Below are 23,558 nucleotides of genomic sequence, written 5' to 3' on the forward strand. Positions count from 1 at the left end.
AAAGTTTTGTCTCAAGTACAGATACTGTTGAGGATCAGTGGACAAAGTTCAAAACCATCGTACAATATGTGTTAGATGAGTATGTTCCAAGCAAGATCGTAAGAGATGGAAAAGAGCCACCGTGGTACAACAACCGAGTTAGAAAACTGCTGCGGAAGCAAAGGGAACTTCACAGTAAACATAAACATAGCCAAAGCCTTGCAGACAAACAAAAGTTACGTGAAGCGATATGTAGTGTGAGGGGCGCTATGCGAGAGGCGTTCAATGAATTCGAAAGTAAAGTCATATGTACTGACTTGGCAGAAAATCCTAAGAAATTTTGGTCTTATGTCAAAGCGGTAGGTGGATCAAAACAAAATGTCCAGACACTCTGTGACCAAAATGGTACTGAAACAGAGGATGACGGACTAAAGGCCGAAATACTAAATGTCTTTTTCCAAAGCTGTTTCACAGAGGAAGACTGCACTGTAGTTCGTTCTCTACATTGTCGCTCAGATGTCAAAATGGTAGATATCGAAATACACGACAGAGGAATAGAGAAACAATTAAAATCGCTCAAAAGAGGAAAGGCAGCTGGACCTGATGGGATACCAGTTCGACTTTACACAAAGTACGCGAAGGAACTTGCCCCCCTTCTTGCAGCGGTGTACCGTAGGTCTCTAGAAGAGCGTAGCCTTCCAAAGGATTGGAAAAGGGCACAGGTCATCCCCGTTTTCAACAAGGGACGTCGAACATATGTGCAGAACTACAGACCTATATCTCTAACGTCGATCAGTTGTAGAATTTTGGAACACGTATTATGGTCGAGTATAATGACTTTTCCGGAGACTAGAAATCTACTCTGTAGGAATCAGCATGGGTTTCGAAAAAGACGGTTGTGTGAAACCCAGCTCGCGCTATTCGTCCATGAGACTCATAGGGCCATGGACACGGGTTCACAGGTAGATACCGTGTTTCTTGACTTCCGCAAGGCGTTCGATACAGTTCCCCACAGTAGTTTAATGAACAAAGTAAAGGCATATGGACTATCAGACCAATTGTGTGATTGGATTGAAGAATTCCTAGATAACAGAACGCACCATGTCATTCTCAATGGAGAGAAGTCTTCCGAAGTAAGAGTGATTTCAGGTGTGCCGCAGGGGAGTGTCATAGGACCGTTGCTATTCACAATATACATAAATGACCTTGTGGATGACATCGGTAGTTCACTGAGGCTTTTTTCAGATGATGCTGTGGTGTATCGAGAGGTTGTAATAATGGAAAATTGTACTGATATGTAGGAGGATCTGCAGCGAATCGACGCATGGTGCACGGAATGGCAATTCAATCTCAATGTAGACAAGTGTAAAGTGCTGCGAATACATAGAAAGATAGATCCCTTATTATTTAGCTACAAAATAGCAGGTCACTAACTGGAAGCTGTTAATTCCATTAATTATCTGGGATTACGCATTAGGAGTGATTTAAAATGGAATGATCATATAAAGTTGATCGTCGGTAAAGCAGATGCCAGACTGAGATTCATTGGAAGAATCCTAAGGAAATGCAATCCGAAAACAGAGGAAGTAGGTCACAGTACGCTTGATCACCCACTGCTTGAATACTGCTCAGCAGTGTGGGATCCGTACCAGATAGGGTTGATAGAAGAGATAGAGAAGATCCAACGGGGGACAGCGCGCTTCGTTACAGGATCATTTAGTAATCGCGAAAGCATTACGGAGATGATAGATAAACTCCAGAGGAAGACTCTGCAGGAGAGACACTCAGTAGCTCGGTACCGGCTTTTGTTAAAGTTTAGAACACCCTTTCACCGAAGAGTCAACCGGTATATTGCTCCCTCCTACGTATATCTCGCGAAGAGACCATGAGGATAAAGTCAGAGAGATTAGAGCCCACACAGAAGCATGCCGACAATCCTTCTTTCCACGAACAGTACGAGACTGGAATAGAAGGGAGAACCGATAGAGTTGCCCTCCGCCACACACCGTCAGGTGGCTTGCGGAGTTTGGATGTAGATGTAGATTCCCTGATGTAAATACTTCAAAACAGTAATCGTTTATCTGACATATACTAATATGAAGATCTGTTCCTCCCTTCTTGTTACTCACTTTGATGAGCCTGAAGAACAGCTATTAGCTCTACTACTAGAAAACTGGTGTTCAGTGGCAGAAAAACTTTGGTTTTGCTTTTAGTCATAAACTCTCAGTAAGTGCTCCCGCATCCTTCTTCATCTAGTGAGGCATCAGTGTACGAATGTGTGACATTCTGAGGGAGCTTTTAGCACTCTGCTAGAGTGGGCTTGTTCATCTCTACTGATATGTCATAGCTCTGAGGTATCTTGTCTTGTCACTCGTCAAGAAGTCTTAACACTGAATAATTAGCCGAAAGAAATCCTGCTAAAGCCTGGTGTAACGCTACGCTGCCTATCCCCAGTTGACGCTGCTAACAAAAGTAATATATTTTTGCTCACTTCCAGATTTAATGTGAACATTCCGGAGCTTGTTGTCAATGAAAAGGCCCCAGTCTTAGTTTCAAAGCGCGAGTCTCTGGTAAACGGTGCCATGTAAATATGAATCTAATGATCTGGGAGCTGAGGTGCTTGGTTCATTTACCTCCAAATATTAGAATAATCTAGCCATCGAGTGGGCCATTTTATCAGGCCATCTGCTAGCGCTTTGATAACTAAGTAAATAAACCGATTATCACTAACTGAAGACTTTTTATGTCCGACTATCCTCAGGTTCATAGAGACTATGTTACAAAGAAGCGAGGACGCTTTCGAGCCTGGTGGAAGGCCTCAGCCCCTTCTCCTTGGGTCTGCCTGCCGAATATAATTTAGTGCATCACCAGTTTCTTAGTAGGAGGAGACTGGTTAGCATGTGCTTTTATGATGTCTTACTGTTTAATGGCATTCATCCGAAATGACTTCGAGTTGACCATCGATAATAAATAACAGAGAATGTTATTTGTGCAGCTGTATTCGGAAAAAATCACAAGCTGTGTATACCATCAATACAGTCTGCACTTTAACATCCTCTCTATATGATTTAAGACTTGTGTTAGCAGCGTTACGGGCATGAGAATGAAGTCACTATCGGAAGATTTCCCGTCTTTTTTCATTAGATTATTGTTTATAAAATTTAACATTTAGAAGGCTAAGGTTGCATTCGTGCTTTTTTGAAAAAGCAAGGCCGATTAAGCAGTTAGCTTATCAACCGTCATTTTTTGGTCAAGGTGATGTTGCTCGAAAGCTTGCCGTTATTTCTGGAGGTACATATGACTTTTACATTCAAAGTCATTATCATTTTTTAAAGATAATATCTGATTTTATGTTACAGTAACATAAAAACATTGTTTAAATAAAAACCAGAATAAAATATCACAGTTCGTTCAACATTGTTTCAAACTGAATGAAAGTTATTTGAACCAGTTACATTACGGTTTTTATTCTGCTAGAACCAAAGCAGATTTTGACACTTCCAGTTTGACGTCTCTCTGCAGGGTGAACAGAAACACGAAAAATTTTGTTTTTATGTTATAAAAGCATTATCTAGGCTGCAAAACTAATTATAAGTTTAAAGCTAGGCACAACACCCACAATCCTACACATACTGATTTTCATTTTTGTTTTTATTCAAAGATAAAACTGTTTCTGTTCACCACATTTTACTGTGATTGATATAACTGAGGGGAAGTACATTTTTTTCTGAACATAGCAAATTCGTACTAATTTTAGTATGTTAAATTTAGCTGTTACAAGCACAAATACTTTTTTATTGCATACCAAAATTCACTAAACATCACTAATGATCTGTCTTCATGATGAAATCTACAGAACTCAATGATTGAATCAGTTAATTAATTAACTAATTAATGTTAGTTCTCAATCAATGAACTCCGCCTGGGGTCAGTTGCCTTGCAACAGCCACTGCCGGTCCCAAACCCGGATAAAGGAGGGTGGTTGGGCATTGGGCTAACAACCCAATCCTGCACAAAAAACTCTTTGTTACGAAACACAAACTTGCCTCGGACATGGATAGATTCAATGGAATACGAAAACTCCAAATAAAACACGGTATACGATTTAAAAATTGTAATTCTGGACCCTGGAATATTCAGAGCCTGTATAGACCAGGGTCCATCCAGACTATGGTCTCAGAAGTTAACCGATTTCAACAGACCTGGTGGCGGTACAAGAGACAAGATGGCTAAGAGAGGGAACTCACAAATAGGATCGATACACACTGTTCTATGGTGGATGTGTAGATAAACACGAATTCGGCACTGGTTTTGTAATACACTACAAAGCAGAAAGTTCGGTTAAAGAATTCAGAGCTGTTCACGGGAGAATATCCTACATAGTACTTGGAAAACAAGCGTCAGACATCACATTCATCAATGTTCATGTCCCGACTGAGGATAAACAAATGAGAAGAAGGAAGAGTTCAATGATCAACTAGAATAAACAATTGAAGGCACACCAACTAGATATATCAGGATAGTGCTGGCAGATTTTTGGAAAAGCAGGAAAAGAAGAATTCTACATACCAACTATAGGAAGGCACAGTTTGCATGATGATACCTATGAGAATGGTCAGAGGATGATCACCTTTGCTATCTCAAAGAACCTGAGAGTAAGTTCGACTTACTTCGAACACAAGAGAATGCATGAGGGAACGTGGTGCTCACCGGATGGAAGAACCACTAACCAGATAGATCACATCTTGGTGTACCAGCGCTATTGCCATAGAGTCATGGACGTCAGGTCGTATAGAGGAGTCGACTGTGCGTCAGACCAATTCCTCATTGTGTGCAGGCTTAAACTCATGTTCACCTACATGCATAAAAAGATGGGGACACTAGAAGCTGCTTTTAATGTTGCGAATCTACGAGGATATGCCATTAAAGAACAATATGCTATAGAAATAAAAAACCGTTTTGAGGTCCTAGAGACGCTGGAAGCAAGAAAGAATGTGGAGGAGAAGTGGAAAGAAATAAAGTCCTCGGTACTAAGTGTAGCGGAGGATATATTGAGTAGAAAGAAGATAATGAAGAAGAGGTAATGGTCCAACGAGACATGCCAGAAAGCTCCAGAAAAGAGAAGGAAGATGAGGGAGAAATGGCTAGCTGACAGGGAGAATCAGCAGAAAAGGGAACATTTTATGAACGTCAGAAGGAAGACAAAGCGAATCCTAAGAGCAGGGAAGAGAATATATCTAACCAGTTTGCTAGAACAAGTTGAGGCAGAGAGCCAAAACAAGAATTCAAGGCAATGCTTCCAATACATAAAAAATCGGAAACGTGGATTTCAGAGCCCAACTTTATTCATTAGAGATAAGAACGGCAACTTGATAAATGACAAGGAATTAATTGTAGAAAGATGGAAAGAATGCTTCTCAGAACTGTTGAATCGCCCAGACCCAGATGAGATGTTACCTGCAGACACTACGGAGGAAAGGAAAGATGAAGAAGAGTGGGAAGTTAGTGAGGAAGACGTGAAGATCGGAATCAAAGGACTCAGAAACAACGAAGCCCCAGGGGAGGATAGAATATCATCAGCATTAATCAAGCAGGGAGGTGAGAGCTTACACCTAAAGATATATAAACTGATCCAGTTGATATCGGAGAAGGAGACACTGCCAGAAGAATCGAAATTGGCTATAATATGCCCAATATACAAGAGGGGACGCAAAATGGAATGTGGTAACTATAGAGCAATCAGCTTGTTGAATGTAACGTATAACGAGCTGTCCACCATTATCCTCAGAAAATTGCAACCATTGAGAGAGAACGACATACAGGAGTACCGACCTGGTTTTCGACGAAACCGATCGACAATAGATCACATTTACACACTAAGACAATTGTTTGAAAACCACTGGGAATATGATAAGTATATCTACAGCCTGTTCGTCGATTTTCAACAGGAATAGCCTATACAATGCAATACGTGACTACTTATGGAAGGGTCAAAGGCAGCAGTATGTTTCCGAGGAGCTACATCAGAAACATTCGAGATTGAGACAGGCTTCAGACAAGGGGATACTCTCTCATGTGTTCTGTTCAATGTCATCTTACAGAAAGTAATGAAAGAGTGTAGGTAACAGGAGTGGACTGGAGTACAGATGGACGGGAACTTCAATTATCTCGTATATGCAGATGACATAGTACTACTAAGTGAATCAAAGAGAGAGTAGAAAAGAACGTACCAGAAAATGGATAACTATGCACAGAAGGTAGGGCTCAAAGTGTGTCAAGACAAAACAGAGTTCATGCAGTTAGGAAGAAGACAAGAGCAGGAAGAATTTCTTGAGATAGATGGCAAGAGGTTCAAGAGAGTACACCAGTTCACATACTTGGTATCTTGATTTACCACGGACAACAACATAAAAATGGACATCAAGGAAAGAGTAACAGTGGGAATAAAATGCATGCATTCCCTCAGAGAGACGCTCGGTTCTAAATCGATCTCAGTGAACACTAAGATGAAAATCTGCAACACAGTGATACGCCCAGCAGTAATGTAAGGTTCAGAAACATGGAGCATGACTAAGCAAGAAAAGGAAAAACTATTAATATTTGAAAAAAGAGTAATGAGGAAGCTATGGGGACCAGTCTTAGACAACGGAGAATGGAGGGGGAGGATAAACTAGAAAATATACCTTCTGATGCAACAACCATCTATCCTCCAGAAGATAAAGAGCAAAAGGATAGAATGGGTGGGACATGTGGCCCGTATGCCAGATGGAGGAAAGGCGAAGATGGCACTAGCGGGGAAACTAAACTCCAGACGCCCCATTGGACGACCAAGGCAGCGCTGGATGGACGACCTGGCGAAGGACCTAGCAGCCCTGGGGACTGAAGACACCTGGAGGAGGCGGCACAAAACAGGAAGGAATGGAGGCAGTGTGTGGAAGCAGCGCGTGGTCTGCAGGGCCTGTAATCGCTGCATATCTACCTATCTATCTCAATCAAGGGCAAAAATAGTCTCTTTTTGTTTTCTTTAGCGATTTTCATGCATAATGATTTGTACGAAGATTCCAATTAAGTTACAGAACAATACAAAGAATACTTCCGCATGCTGACACTCTTATTAGACGACAGAATACCGGCCGCTGTGGTCGAGCGCTTCTAGGCGCTTCAGTCTGGAACCGCGCGACCGCTACGGTCGCACGTTCGAATCCTGCCTCGGGCATGGATGTGTGTGATGTCCTTAGGTGAGTTAGGTTTAAGTAGTTCTAAGTTCTAGGGGACTAAATGGTTCAAATGGCTCTGGGCACTACGGGACTTAACTTCTAAGGTCATCAGTCCCCTAGAACCTAGAACTACTTAAACCTGACTAACCTAAGGACATCACACACATCCATGCCCGCGGCAGGATTCGAACCTGTGAACGTAGCGGTCGCGCGGTTCCAGACGGTAGCGCCTAGAACGGCTCGGTCACCCCGGTCTGCTCTAGGGGACTGATGACCTCAGATGTTAAGTCGCATCGTGCTCGGAGCCATTTGAACCTTTTTTACGCGAACCACTGAAATATCATCTTCCGTTTTTTTGATGTGCAATCAACCTTCACATTTTAGCAGCATCTTATGTACAATATATGTTCAAGCATTATAATGTAACTGAGACGGTTTTAACATTCACGAATCAGATTGTCTCTTCTTCATTTTAAGATTCCTCTAGTTTCCTTATTTATTTCTGTACTCTACAGAGAAGATATTTCCTGTACGACAATATTTCTCACATCTCACTCCCTAACAGTAAATGAGTCCACATTTCGGTCACTATAGTCTGACATACCGGCAGCAGACCCTACACGTGGTCGGTTACGTCAGCGGCTTCATTTGCGTCAGCGTACTCGCAGCAGCCTTTGACACATTCGTATTAAGTACGAAAATGTTCGTCAGTTGCGTCCGTGTTAGCTATACAGTAAGGACAATGCCAAACGACAGAATTTGAAATCCCGATAAACCCATCCATTCGGCGAGCCAACGAGTGTATAGTCTGTTCAACAGGGCAATTATCTCTAATTAAATTGCTGCTGGTGCAAATTGCTTTACAAATATTCCACTCATTACAGCTGCAATTGGCTGTTGGAATCTCGATACGGACAGATATTAAATCGTAAGCTCAAGTAATTACATTCCAACTTTTTCTACACGTAGCAATGCTGTAAAACAATGATATAAACCCAGACGCTTTTGACGAATCAGCTATTCAGGAGCTTGTTTTTGGTACGGAGTTTCTCTGTATTATAGTCGTGTTATGCTGGCAGACACCCACTTGCTTTATTCTCTGTCCAGCAGCCTTCCATGGAGCTCTGTAGACAACGAATACGTTGTCTTCAAACTACACTAACCCCCAAAGGTCGGAAACACCCAGTAATTATAGAAAATGGAAAGGAAATGCAGAATAAAATGTATTTTGTTGTTTTCCAAATGTTTATTAAGCTCAAATAATACACAGGAAGATGCAATTATTAAATTTTTAATTCCTCAAAATACCCACCCTTTGCTTTCATCACAGCCTTGCATACTCTCGACATGCGCTGCGTCAGTTTTGCCAAGGTTTTAGTTGGAATTAATCTCGATTCTTGCTGCAGGATCTCCCACAATTGTGACCCACTCATGACTTACCGTTTTCGGATCCTCTTGTCCATATTTTTCAATATTTTACGAACTTCTAGAGACTTCACATAGTTCTGACACAAACGAGACGTATGCTTCGGGTCGGTGTCTTCTCCAAGACACAACCCTTTCCCAATCAAACGCAAACCAGATGTCTTAGCATGTCGCTGGAGAATGGCATGATAATCCTTTTGGTTCAGTTTTCCATCTGTTTTCACCAAATCTCCGACTTTATGCCCTTCAAAGGATCCAGATACCATCACAAAAGCCACTCCATGCTTTATAGTTGGAATTACGCACTGAGGATTCAAGCGTTCATGGGTAAACGGCGTACAAATTGACGGCGTTTACTTCCAAATATTCATCAGTGAATAAGACTCTTTCCCAATACCCCACTTCCAATGTTGGTGTGCCTTAGCCCACTGAAGCCTATTTTTCTTGTTAACAGGGTGCAGCAGTGGTTTCCTTGTTACTACATACCTCGGAGGTTGTTGTCGGCCAAGCGTTGTCTCACTGTTGACTCACTCACCGGTGTATCCCTCGTTGCGTTTAGTTCAGCAGTCAATCCACGGACAGTTTTTAATCTGTTACGTTTACTGGTCACTAGCAAATACTTTTGCTGGCGTTCTGATATTTTCCTGGCTGCTCCTGAGCGAGGACGATCTCCATAGGAGCCTGTTTCTCGATGCCGGTGTATGGTTTTGACAACTCCGCTGATGGAAATCATCAGTTTCTTTGCTATTTGTCGGACACTGTTGCCTTCTTGGTGCAAAGTGACTATCATTACTCTTGATTCACGAGGAATCTGGCACTTTGGGGTCATTTTCAATTACTTTCGCGGCGTGTTATACCTTTTTATGCAAACGCAACTACAAGTTAACAGATATGTAAACATCGCACCTCTCGATAGCCATGCGGTTTACTCGCGCCTCCTGGCGTATTTAGTAGAACGGCTTGGACAGGTAACGTCGGTTTTCATAAAACAGAGCAATACTAGTATGTTCCAATATGTATGTATATACACAATAATAAAATGTATAACACTGTACGTGTCATTATTAACAGTTATTTAAGCTTGCTATTCCGTATTCTAACCAATAACTCGTATAGATCACTTCCATCTTGCTCCGTTGTAATACGCAGGATGGTGTTTCCAAACTTCTGGAGGGCAGTGTATTTTAAGAATGTCTTCACTTTCATTGAAGAACGTATATACAAGCAATACTAGTGCGTTGGGAGAGACTTACAGGAAAATTTGAACAACAGTTTCCGTCACATAATGTATGTTTAAAAAGTTTCCAGCATGTTACTGGGGAGCCACAGTTCATTGCAACTATCACTTTAACCCAATATTCATCTGAACACTGGTGTGAGACACGTATTTAAACCAAGCGCCAGGACAGGGTGAATCATTCGTCCCGCAGTGCAGTAAACGCTATTGTGCAACTTATCACTAAACTGCACGTAGAGGTAGGTGGAGAAATGGAAGTGGCAGAACACGCGCTGTGTGAGGCCAGCCACGAAGAAAATTCGCCGACACGGAAGTTCTTGCTGAAGAGAGGAGCTATCACATCCGCTTTATCAGAGAAGTGGTGGACGTGGGGAGAGAGATGGCGGAGTTTTGAAATTTGTAAGAATTGGTGTCATGAACTGCTATATATATTATGACTAGTGAGGTAAATACATTGTTTGTTCTCTATTAAAATCTTTCATTTGCTAACTATGCCTATCAGTAGTTAGTGCCTTCAGTAGTTTGAGTCATTTATTTAGCTGGCAGTAGTGGCGCTCGCTGTATTGCACTAGCTTGAGTAACGAAGATTTTTGTGAGGTAAGTGATTTGTGAAACGTATAGGTTAATGTTAGTCAGGGCCATTCTCTTATAGGGATTATTAAAAGTCAGATTGCGTTGCGCTAAAAACTATTGTGTGTCAGTTTAAGCACAGTCGTGTATAAATTGTTCCAAAGGGGACGTTTCATATGTCGACCATTAGCCAAGGATACCTCACTGGAATCTTCTGATTTTTTCTTGTAGTTTGTGTAATTAATGTAGATTTTGTTTATTGCTAGCGCGTAATTGTAGAGAGAATCTCCTTTGTAGTTGTAGTCTTTCATTGTTGTACAGTACAACAGTTGTAGCATGCATGTAGAGTTACACCAAGTATTTCGCAGCTGCGCTTGCAATTAACTAGATATTATTTTCTATGTTAATGTATTCTCTTATTTTTGCTCTTCAAATTGTTTTTTTTTTCTGTGTTGTCGTGTGAAATATTGTGACAATAATGGCGTGTGAAAAACGTAATACTAGGCTCCAAAGTAAACTGAGAAATGACAGTGAAGACGAAAGCAGTGTGTTAGCGCCACCATGTAATGAATTCACAAATGTTCAAAGTAGTAATTTGGTAATAGTGCATAGGGAAATGGAGCGGGCTGCAAATAATGGTGTAGGAAGTGAAACAGTTAGTGAACAGGGAAGCATTATCGATCGATTGGTCGGCAACAGCTCGCGTCAGGAATCCGATATGATAGGACACAATCTTGCAAATACTGTACATTCAGGTTTTGCGTCCTCACCGTTTTCTCAAATAAGTCGAGACAAATTTTCTGCTTGTCAAACTGTGAATGTTGCCGGTGCAAATGCACTGCCGAAAAGCATAGAGGATCAGATTCCAGACACTAATACATTATTATTGCAATTAATGCAACAAATGAAACAAAACCAGAGACAAACACAGCAACAGTTAGACACAATGGAACAAAATCTTCAAAAGTTAGACACAATGGAACAAAACCAGAGACAAACACAGCAAAAGCTTCAAAAGTTAGACACAATGGAACAAAATCTTCGGAACTTAGACACCACGCTTGAACTAACACGTGAAGATTTAACTACTGAGTTGCATAATATTGAATCGAAATACCAAAAAATCTGTAATGACGTAAAAACACAAATTTGTGAGCATTTTCAACCCATGTTTTCGCGGCATGAAAATGCATTACAGAATCATGAAGCAGCCATAAAAGAACTGCAAACTATTGTTCGCGAAAATCACGACACCTTGCAAGCTAAAATGGACTCAGTTGCATCCACCGATTCGGTTACGCAACTTGCAAGAACTCAGGAAAACTTAAAGGTCACAGTAGATTCGATTTCAACACAAATGGACACTCTGAAACTTGGTTCAGAAAAACACACTGAGGAAATGTGTTCACTATCGGAGAAAGTAGCCGTTCTTTCAGATCAGTTCACTAACTTATCTACAAAGGTAAATGATGATCTGAATGATACAGAAGAGTGCGAACAAATTAGGAAATTCAAGCAAAATCAGAATCAAATTAATACACAACACCAAAGAGAAATCCGGGAAGTGCAAGATCAGCTGACACAGGTAATACAAGAATTACGTATTTCAGAGGACACTCGCGCTCCAATACGGGAAGAGGGACAGAGAAATACGGAACAGCCACAGAATAATAACACAGGGCACTTCGGAAATTGTGAAAGAAATTGGCAAGGTGCACCGAATTTTGAGATGGAACTGCCGACACGACGTAACAATGAACGATATGCTACCCGCCGAGAGGATGATTTTGACTATAAGCTGTTCATTACTACACGTAAATTCAAAACATTTAAGAATTCTTGCAACGACATTCATCCACAAGCGTGGGTTCATCAATTCTCTCATTGTTTTCCTCCCAACTGGTCACTAGAGCACAGATTAGAATTTATGTGTGGCTATTTAGAGAATGAACCAGCTGTAAGAATGCGATCGGTCATTCACGATTGCCACAGTGAAGGAGAATTTTACCACGCCTTCCTCTCAACATATTGGTCTCAAGCCACACAAGACCGAGTAAAACATGGCATCATGATGATGAAACACTTTGAACAATCTGAATTTTCCAGTCTTGTCAAATATTTTGAAGACATGTTGCATAAGAATCAATATCTTTCAAACCCATACAGCCCTTCAGAACTCATCCGCATTTGCTTAATGAAATTGCCGGAACATTTAAGGAATATTATTTTGGCAGGCCGTTGCAAAGACGACATTGAAGCTTTTCAGGGACTCTTACAAGAGTTAGAAATTGACACTGACAATCGCGGAACCGAAAACAGGAACACAACAGCTACAGGTCACATCCGTCGCAAATCCGCGATAAAAGAAATAGTAACTGGACACGACAAGGCTATTCTCACAACACAAATCGTGACCAAAACAGACACCACTCATATGACAACCGTTGGCAGAATAATAGTTACAGAGAAAGATCGCATTTCTGTAGTAATGAATATTACACAGACAATCACAGAGACAGACAATATAGAAACCAAAATATTTATTATCACGGGAGACAGAATAACTTCAGACGCAACGGTGCAGCGCGCAGTTACTATTCTGGGAGAAATTCTCCACCACGTGACCGACAAGAAATTAATTACAGAAATTACCGACATGACGACACACGATATGATCGTAACGACAGACCTGAATTGCATCAGAACTGGCGGGATTCAAACAGAGCAGGGCCCTCTCGACAAGGTGAATTTGTAGAAGTTAGGTCTCCTAATCCCAATAACGACGCGCGCCAACAAAGAAACAGACAATGACTCGCACCGCAGGCAGCCGCGTGCGCCGGCTGGCTCAGAGAAAAATAACAGACGCTAACCTTGAGAAAAATTCCAGTGTTCTTTACTGCCGTATACCACATGATGATTGACTTCAAGTTGATTTGCTGCATACTGAGGAAGAGTAAAGGTTTACACCACATTTCACATGTAAAACCGTTTATTGAAAGATAATCTGATTTTTAACTTTGTCTTTGCCATAAAATATTTCACTTCACATTTCTAGTATGCTTTGTCACACTGCGAAACTGTTAACATGCAACAATGTTTGAAGTTTACTATCCAGTCTAGAACCTACAGAACATATTTAGACAGTATTTACGAGTGCATTGTTATAGTGAACAGACATCACTGTGTTATTGCGTGTGTACTTTCTTGCTTGTTAGTTGCACGATTACGTAACGACTATAAGGCTCACATACTTAGAACATTTACCAGTATTGCTAATGAGATTTTAATGCAACATTTTGGTTTACTTGAAAATACATTCTGGATTTAAAGTACTTTCTGTGAGATTAAAGATGACTTAGCATTTGGTTTCTTTGATAGCTACACGATTATATCACGACGCTACTAATGAGTGACAATTTACAATGTTGCTTTTGCAGTTTATCTGTTTTATATCTGCACAGTTTGTCTGAATTTTTCTGTAAAGTAAAACATGTTTTAGTAGTAACGTTTGTGGTATAGCTACAATGAGACAGCCTTTTCTGTAGCACAACGATACGTACAGCACAGTACTTACTTCATCACGGCAATAAGCGTAATAACTAAGATACTTATACGCAAAGAATTTCACTTTTGTTTATCATGAGGTAAGTACATTGACTTCAGCAGAACTTTTCTTACAGAGGACGATAACTACAACACTTCCACAGAATTATCTTACAGTAAGACGCACAATTAGCGTTATAGGACACGCATTTGAGTGATTAATTTCGTACTTAAACCATTTATTTTTCAAGATTTTTGAATTACTAAGAAAGTTTTCTGTGATACATTTCATTCCATTGCTGTAATCTGTAACTCCTGAGGATATAATTACATTAATCCTCAGGGGGGTACACGCTTGCTTTGTGTACCATGTGTTTGGCAAGCACAAGGAGCCCTAGCTAATATGGTATTTGCTTATCCAACTTTACACATCGGTACCATATTTCTCTAACACATAAATTACACAGATATCTGATTATTTAACTGAGAGAGACAAACAATTTTTTTTACTATGTCAGTGACAGATGTGTACGCAATTACACAGCTGGATAACTTTACACTTATGACATAGTATTTTTCTGTGCTGTGTGAACCCTTCATATTTTTCGGAACCATTGTGATACTATGAGAGCTTTGAATGATGTATTTGGTATGGGATCATGATTTTTAAAGTACGTTTGAGGTAGATGACACTTTTGACATGACCAGAGAATTTTTTTTAGGTTCTGAAATTATTGGAGGAAGCTACGACGATTTTGAGATTTGACTGAGGTGTTATGATATTATTACGATGACTATGTGTATTATGCTGCTGAGGTATGTTTATGATCAATAAGCTGATGCTATATGAGGAATTTGATTATGCTACTTATTTATTATGATGAAATATTGAAGAAGTGTCTACGAATATGTATATGTGTAATAAAGCAAGGAATAATGAGTAGTGGTTAGGGACTCTGGTTTGCGAAAAAGGATGTTGGAAACCAAGAATCGTACTTTAAGAGTTATGAAATGTGTGTATACGCGTGAATGTATCACAAGGCCGCCAAAAACTTTTTGGACACTGTTATATTAATAGAATTTTGTTTCTACAGATGTGTAACGCAAATTCTTGAACTGTGAATTTTTTTATATGAGAATGCCACTGTAGCGGACACTGGTGTCGTAAATATTTCGATAAGACAGTTAAGTGACCACCTGCACGTAATGCGTCGTGGGCACCCAGCTGCGCGACAACCACCTGACAAAAGAAAGCCATTAGTGTGTGCCTTTCAGAGGCACAGGTGAAAAAAAAAGGAGGCCATTATCCTCGCTATTGACATTCCTTTGTAGAAAGCACCGCAAATACGACACGCTCATTACTGAGAAAGATACTTACATCTGACACCTGATTATAACAAACGTTTTTCTACGAGAGTTGAGAGAATTCTAATAACTTATGAAATGTCACATGACTATTGAATGATATTTTTGTGCTTTACTTTGTACATAGTTGCTTATTTCATTTGATATCTGTTTTCCAGCTGTGTTGCAGCATTGGTTTTATAAAATTAAATGCATTTGCTAATGTGAACACTTTCTGTCGACAGATCTATTAAATAATTACTTTATGATCCACATTCTTCGAAAAAGGAGCTCTTGGAATGGAAAGAGCAGTAAGAAGCGACTAATAACAGTAACTGTATATATAATTTTCTTTTCAAGTACTTGGTAATTTGTTGTAGGATTAGTTTTTGTGGTGCACCACTTTAATTGCATAGACATTAAGATGTGAATAGACATTGTCCTTATCTGCATTGTTGTCTTTAGTGTAACATTTTTTCTGATTGAGCTTTGTCATGTTTAGGTATAAGTTATAGCATTTGCTGCGGCTGTTTGCCATTCATAGTGCTACTGAATGTCACTTTCTATTACTAGGTTAAGCCAATTTTATTACTGATTTATTTTTCTTGTTTGCTGCGCATTGCCTTATATTAGTTGTAATATTGCTGCCTTTTTTTGCCAATTTCCATTTTTTAACATTTCTGTTTGTGTAAATTGTTTTGTGCTGCTGCATTGCCTCATCCCTTAGTTAAGCATCTGAGCTCAGTAGATTTAAGTTAGCTTAAGAGGGGGTAGCCTATATGAGAGAATGATTTGCGATGGATTGGAAGAAATGCATTGAGAAGTTATACGAAAAAAGTACAGAAATCAGGTATAGATAGGACTTTTTGGAAATAATGAAGAACAAAGTGAGATCTCCGAGAAGTAAAGAAAGTTTTGTTTGCAAAATACTGCAGTAAAACAAACCCTGTACTTTCCTTGTGTTATCCCACTATGTGTTTGTGTACCCTTGTCTATTTATGTTCTCTCTGTCTTTATATGTTTATCTGATAAGACTTATGTTGCAGAATTTTTCTAATACTAAGCTACATTCACTATGATGAGGAATACTGATATCATCAAATATAATTTGCATTAATAACATGTTATTTACTTTGTAAAGATGTTTACACATTATTTATTCTGTTTTGTTCTAATGCTCATCTGTGAAGTTGATGTTTCAAAAGTTATTCTGATCTTTTATGTATGTACTTATGTCGTAATTTTTGTAACACTGATGTATTTGCTATTTCTATTCTTTTGTAAAGCCTGTACTACTGCAAATGTTATCTGTATTGTTATGTTCTTTAAAGATGTATTTTGTACCTTTGTTATTGCATTCTTATGTTATAAAATTGTAATTGACACCAGTTCATCAAATTAAGTAACTTGTAAATTACATTTCACTGCACACGTTTCTGTTGGTCATAGTATATGGGCAATATGTGAGAAGTAGGGACTGATAGTGTTTGCACGTGTGTTAATAACTCAGTAAGGGACTGGATAACAGCATTGCTGGTTCTAAGGACATTTCAAAAAACAATTTTTGTGAGTGCACAAGTGGTGGTTATGGACTTGCTAAATTATCTGCAAGACTCTTCAATGGTGATTGTGCGCCTGCACAGTCAAACAGATGGCTGCTAGCCATCTCTACAAGGACTACAGTGGGTCTGCACCTTTGATGACCCACCAATACCATTATTTCTACAAGGACTGCAGTGGGTCAGCACCTTTGATGACCCACCAATACCATTATTTCTACAAGGTCTACAGTGGGTCTGCATCTCTGGTGACCCACCATTACCGTAAACTCTACCAGGACTACAAGGGGTCTACTCTGTGATGACCTACCTACCAATATTCTTTAAAACTTCGACTGACTCTGCTGTGGGTTTGCTCTGTTGTGGCCCATTACCTGTCTGCATGTCAAGAGTCAGCACTGTCTTTCCATTGGAAGGACAACACTACTTCTTCAAGACTGCATGGAAATCCACTACTTCCGTGTGCATTTTCTTTTACTACTCAGACTTTGAGAAAAACACTGCAATTTTACTTTGATGAATGATCAGGACTGTCTTTATGGACTGTGAGAAAATTTTAGCTTTTGACCAACATTGTATCGATAAGTGTGTGCATTTCATTTCTTTGTCATTGTAATTATGAAAAAATTTTTCAAATCTGTACTGGCCACTGCCCAAAACAATTTGTAAATTTTTTGTGGGGAGCATGGGAGCTATGTAAGTAAGCTGTTTAGGTTTTTTTTATTGGTAACGCCGCCGCCACGTAGCGCTCTGTATAAAAATCACTGGCTGTGCCGTGCGCAGTCTGTGTTTAGTTTGCATTTTTGTCTGCCATTGTAGTGTTGGGCAGCGGCAGCTGGATGCTAACAGCGCGTAGCGTTGCGCAGTTGGAAGTGAGCCGCCAGCAGTGGTGGACGTGGGGAGAGAGATGGCGGAGTTTTGAAATTTGTAAGAATTGGTGTCATGAACTGCTATATATATTATGACTAGTGAGGTAAATACATTGTTTGTTCTCTATTAAAATCTTTCATTTGCTAACTATGCCTATCAGTAGTTAGTGCCTTCAGTAGTTTGAATCTTTTATTTAGCTGGCAGTAGTGGCGCTCGCTGTATTGCAGTAGCTTGAGTAACGAAGATTTTTGTGAGGTAAGTGATTTGTGAAACGTATAGGTTAATGTTAGTCAGGGCCATTCTCTTATAGGGATTATTGAAAGTCAGATTGCGTTGCGCTAAAAACTATTGTGTGTCAGTTTAAGCACAGTCGTGTATAAATTTTTCTAAGGGGACGTTTCAATTGCTATACAAGTGAATTATATCACCGAATGGTAACTGCATCACACCCCAAATCGGTATTTCGTGGTTAAAATTGGTATTATGCCTCTTAACTGTAATAGTTCAAGTTTTACAGCGTACTTATTGATGTGTACGGAAATATCACTACCATAAAGATACATTGCAGGAAAAAAAATTATATTCCATCTTTGTCCTTAGCAGCGATTAAATCAGAAGTTAATGTCAACGATGTTTGTTTATAACAATTAGCTTTGAAATCCGGCTGGCTGAAACACGATGCCACGTGGAGTAATTTCTGGTTCTTGCTGACAATGTGCGCATGGAAAAGAACTCTACGTCATATTGTGTGTGACACTCTCATTCGTCAAGTAGCTCTGCCAGCCGAGAATGGAGCAAGTACAGTTTTCCTAAAGTTGCGAACCTCTTTTACTTCGTTCACTATTTATGCTTTTCGTGTATCGCCACAAACATGCTTCTTTAAATGAAGAAGCTGCATGAATTCTTGATAATCTGATATTTTACATATGAAAACGTTAGGTTTAAAATTTTGTGGATTTCTACATCTACATCTACATGACTACTCTGCAATTCACATTTAAGTGCTTGGCAGAGGGTTCATCGAACCACAATCATACTATCTCTCTACTATTCCACTCCCGAACAGCGAGCGGGAAAAACGAACACCTAAACCTTTCTGTTCGAGCTCTGATTTCTCTTATTTTATTTTGATGATCATTCCTACCTATGTAGGTTGGGCTCAACAAAATATTTTCGCATTCAGAAGAGAAAGTTGGTGACTGAAATTTCGTAAAAAGGTCTCGCCGCGACGAAAAACGTCTATGCTGTAATGACTTCCATCCCAACTCGTGTATCATATCTGCCACACTCTCTCCTCTATAACGCGATAATACAAAACGAGCTGCCCTTTTTTGCACCCTTTCGATGTCCTCCGTCAATCCCACCTTGTAAGGATCCCACACCGTGCAGCAATATTCTAACAGAGGACGAACGAGTGTAGTGTAAGCTGTCTCTTTAGTGGACTTGTTGCATCTTCTAAGTGTCCTGCCAATGAAACGCAACCTTTGGCTCGCCTTCCCGACAATATTATCTATGTGGTCCTTCCAACTGAAGTTGTTCGTAATTTTAACACCCAGGTACTTAGTTGAATTGACAGCCTTGAGAATTGTACTATTTATCGAGTAATCGAATTCCAACGGATTTCTTTTGGAACTCATGTGGATCATCTCACACTTTTCGTTATTTAGCGTGAACTGCCACCTGACACACCATACAGCAATCTTTGTCGTTAGCTATCTGCAGAAAAGTAGAGATAGCAGCGTAAATTATGATTTGGATGAAAAATTGTGCATAACCTTTCGATTCCTTTCAATATTGTCTGTACGGCATTTGATGTTACATACACATCCAAAAGTCTCTCTATATAGTAGCACAGTCGATTCACACCCATCAACTCTTAATGATAATGGACGAAGGCTCACGCTGCAGTTATGTTCCTCGGTACGGCTGAATAAAATTGAGACACTACCCACAGCTAATACAAGAGTCCGTGGAAGTCGGACAGTTTGCGCTCGTAACGTGAAGCCACATCGGCCTGCTGATATGACAACTAATGTCTCTGAGGCGTCGAGAAGGTTAATATGCTACGGTCAAGCAGAGGTACAAGACGAGTACTGGTGCAGCAAAACGACAACACAGCTGGAGTGGCGTGGGTGACCTGTAGTGACTTAAAGAGTTGGAACCGATGCTTTAGCAACACAAGGATGGGCCAATGCCACGTAAATACTCATCATTTGAAAAAAATAGGCATTCCTGCCTGCCAGCCAGTAGGTCCGAGAGGGGATCAAAAAATGGCTCTGAGCACTATCGGACTTAAGTGATGAGATAATCAGTCCCCTAGAACTTCTTAAATCTAACTAACCTAAGGACCTCACACACATCCATGACCGAGGCAGGATTCGAAACTGCGACCGTAGCGGTCGCGCAGTTACAGACTGTAGCGTCTAGAACCGCTTGGTCACATCGGCCGGCGAGAGGGGATCTACAGGGTATTTCAAAAATGACCGGTATATTTGAAACGGCAATAAAAACTAAACGAGCAGCGATAGAAATACACCGTTTGTTGCAATATGCTTGGGACAACAGTACATTTTCAGGCGGACAAACTTTCGAAATTACAGTAGTTACAATTTTCAACAACAGATGGCTCTGCAAGTGATGTGAAAAATATAGAAGACAACGCAGTCTGTGGGTGCGCCATTCTGTACGTCGTCTTTCTGCTGTAAGCGAGTGCTGTTCACAACGTGCAAGTGTGCTGTGGACAACATGGTTTATTCCTTAGAACAGAGGATTTTTCTGGTGTTGGGATTCCACCGCCTAGAACACAGTGTTGTTGCAACAAGACGAAGTTTTCAACGGAGGTTTAATGTAACCAAAGGACCGAAAAGCGATACAATAAAGGATCTGTTTGAAAAATTTCAACGGACTGGGAACGTGACGGATGAACGTGCTGGAAAGGTAGGGCGACCGCGTATGGCAACCACAGAGGGCAACGCGCAGCTAGTGCAGCAGGTGATCCAACAGCGGCCTCGGGTCTCCGTTCGCCGTGTTGCAGCTGCGGTCCAAATGACGCCAACGTCCACGTATCGTCTCATGCGCCAGAGTTTACACCTCTATCCATACAAAATTCAAACGCGGCAACCCCTCAGCGCCGCTACCATTGCTGCACGAGAGACATTCGCTAACGATATAGTGCACAGCATTGATGTCGGCGATATGCATGTGGGCAGCATTTGGTTTACTGACGAAGCTTATTTTTACCTGGACGGCTTCGTCAATAAACAGAACTGGCGCATATGGGGAACCGAAAAGCCCCATGTTGCAGTCCCATCGTCCCTGCACCCTCAAAAAGTACTGGTCTGGGACGCCATTTCTTCCAAAGGAATCATTGGCCCATTTTTCAGATCTGAAACGATTACTGCATCACGCTATCTGGACATTCTTCGTGAATTTGTGGAGGTACAAACTGCCTTAGACGACACTGCGAACACCTCGTGGTTTTGCAAGATGGTGCCCGGCCACATCACACGGCCGACGTCTTTAATTTCCTGAATGAATATTTCGAAGATCGTGTGATTGCTTTGGGCTATCCGAAACATACAGGAGGCGGCGTGGATTGGCCTCCCTATTCGCCAGACATGAACCCCTGTGACTTCTTTCTGTGGGGACACTTGAAAGACCAGGTGTACCGCCAGAATCCAGAAACAATTGAACAGCTGAAGCAGTACATCTCATCTGCATGTGAAGCCATTCCGCCAGACACGTTGTCAAAGGTTTCGGGTAATTTCATTCAGAGACTACGCCATATTATTGCTACGCATGGTGGATATGTGGAAAATATCGTACTATACAATTTCCCAGACCGCAGCGCCATCTGTTGTTGACAATTGTAACTACTGTAATTTCGAAAGTTTGTCTGCCTGAAAATGTACTGTTGTCCCAAGCATATTGGAACAAACGGTGTATTTCTATCGCTGCTAGTTTAGTTTGTTTTGCCGTTTTAAATATACCGTTCGTTTTTGAAACACCCTGTATGATAGTCTACGAGTCTACGTGTATCAACAAGTCACCGCATTCAGACTCTGCCGCTTCAACCTGAGGCCCTACTGTTCGCACTGAGTCAAGTTGTGCCGATTTAGTGCCCTCAAACCGGTGTGCCACATGCGGGGCCGCCTGAGCCGCTGCTGGTCTCCTGCGCTGCTAGTCTACAAGTCTGAGCACGGAGCCGTGCGGCCGGCATCGCTGCCCACCTCCAGCTGACGTGAGCGGGCACTGCTGCTGCTGTTAGCCGCCTCATCCACGTTGGGACCAAGGCACGATTCTCCGCGTCTCCATGCTTCCCATTCTCTGTAGTCAGGCTCCTTCTAGCGCTAACTGTGGGCCGCTGTCCGCCGCTGTGGTAATGTCGTTGGCCGGCAGCTGTGGCCGAGCGGTTCTGGGTGCTTCAGTCCGGAACCCCGCTGGTGCTACGGTCGCAGGTTCAAATCCTGCCTCGGATATGGATGCGTGTGATGTCCCTAGGCTAGTAAGCTTTAAGTCTAGGGGACTGATGACCTCAGATGTTAAGTCTCATAGTGCTTGTAGCCATTTGAACCATTTGTAACGTGGTTGGCGAGTCGCTGCCGTCATCACTCCACCGGTCGCGTGAAGCTGCCAATGGCCGCATCTCTTTGCGGGCTGTCTACAGCTTACGTCTTGGGGGGGTGACGGCTTCTCCGAGAATTATCAGAACAGCACTAGTTTGCTGAGCAGTAAGTGAATATCTTAACAATGATGTTTACATGACAATATCTCAGATGATTATCAAGCATCCACTCAGCGCTCCACTGGTGCCGCACTCATGGTCGTGAGCTGCTGGTCTCCAGATATCTGCCACCTCCGCTCCACCAACCATCATAAAGGCCTCCCCTCGGCGGCCTCGACAGGAGTAACAAAAATGAATGCACACTACTGGCACCTAAAATTGCTCCACAAAGAAGAAATGCAGATGATAAACGGGAATTCATTGGACAAATATATTATACTAGAACTGGCATGTGATTACATTTTCACTCAATTTTGGTGTGTAGATCCTGAGAAATCAGTACTCAGATCAACCACCTCTGGCCTTAATTTCCTGGGCATTGAGTCAAACAGAGCTTGGATGGCGTGTACAGTTATAGCTGCCCATGCCGCTTCAACACGATACCACAGTTCGACAACAGTAGCGACTGGCGTATTGTGACGAGCCAGTTGCTCGGCCACAATTTATCAGACGTTTTCAGTTGGTGAGAGATCTGGAGAATGTGCTGGCCAGGTCAGAAGTCGAACATTTTCTGTATCCAGAAAGGACCGTACAGGACCTGCAACATGCTGCCGTACATTATCCTGCTGAAACGTAGGGTTTCGCAGGGATCGAAAGAAGGGTAGAGCCACCGGTCGTAACACATCTGAAATGTGACGTCCACTGTTCGAAGTGTCGTCAGTGCGAACAAGAGGTGACCGAGACGCGTAACCAATGGCACCCCATACCATCACGTCGGATGGTACGCCAGTATGACGATGACGAATACACGCTTACAATGTGCGTTCACCGCGATGTCGCCAAACACGGATGCGATCATCATGATGCTGTAAATAGAACCTGGATTTATCCGAAAAAATGACGTTTTGCCATTTTTGCACCCAGGTTCGTCATTGAGTACACCATCGCAGGCGCTCCTGTCTGTGATGAGCGTCAAGGGTAAGCGCAGCCATGGTCTCCGACCTGATAGTCCATGCTGCTGCAAACGTCGTCGAACTGTTCGTGCAGATGGTTGTTGTCTTGCAAACGTCCCCATATGTTTACTCAGGGAT

Source organism: Schistocerca gregaria, chromosome 1, assembly GCF_023897955.1.
Source record: "Schistocerca gregaria isolate iqSchGreg1 chromosome 1, iqSchGreg1.2, whole genome shotgun sequence".
Classification (NCBI taxonomy): domain Eukaryota; kingdom Metazoa; phylum Arthropoda; class Insecta; order Orthoptera; family Acrididae; genus Schistocerca; species Schistocerca gregaria.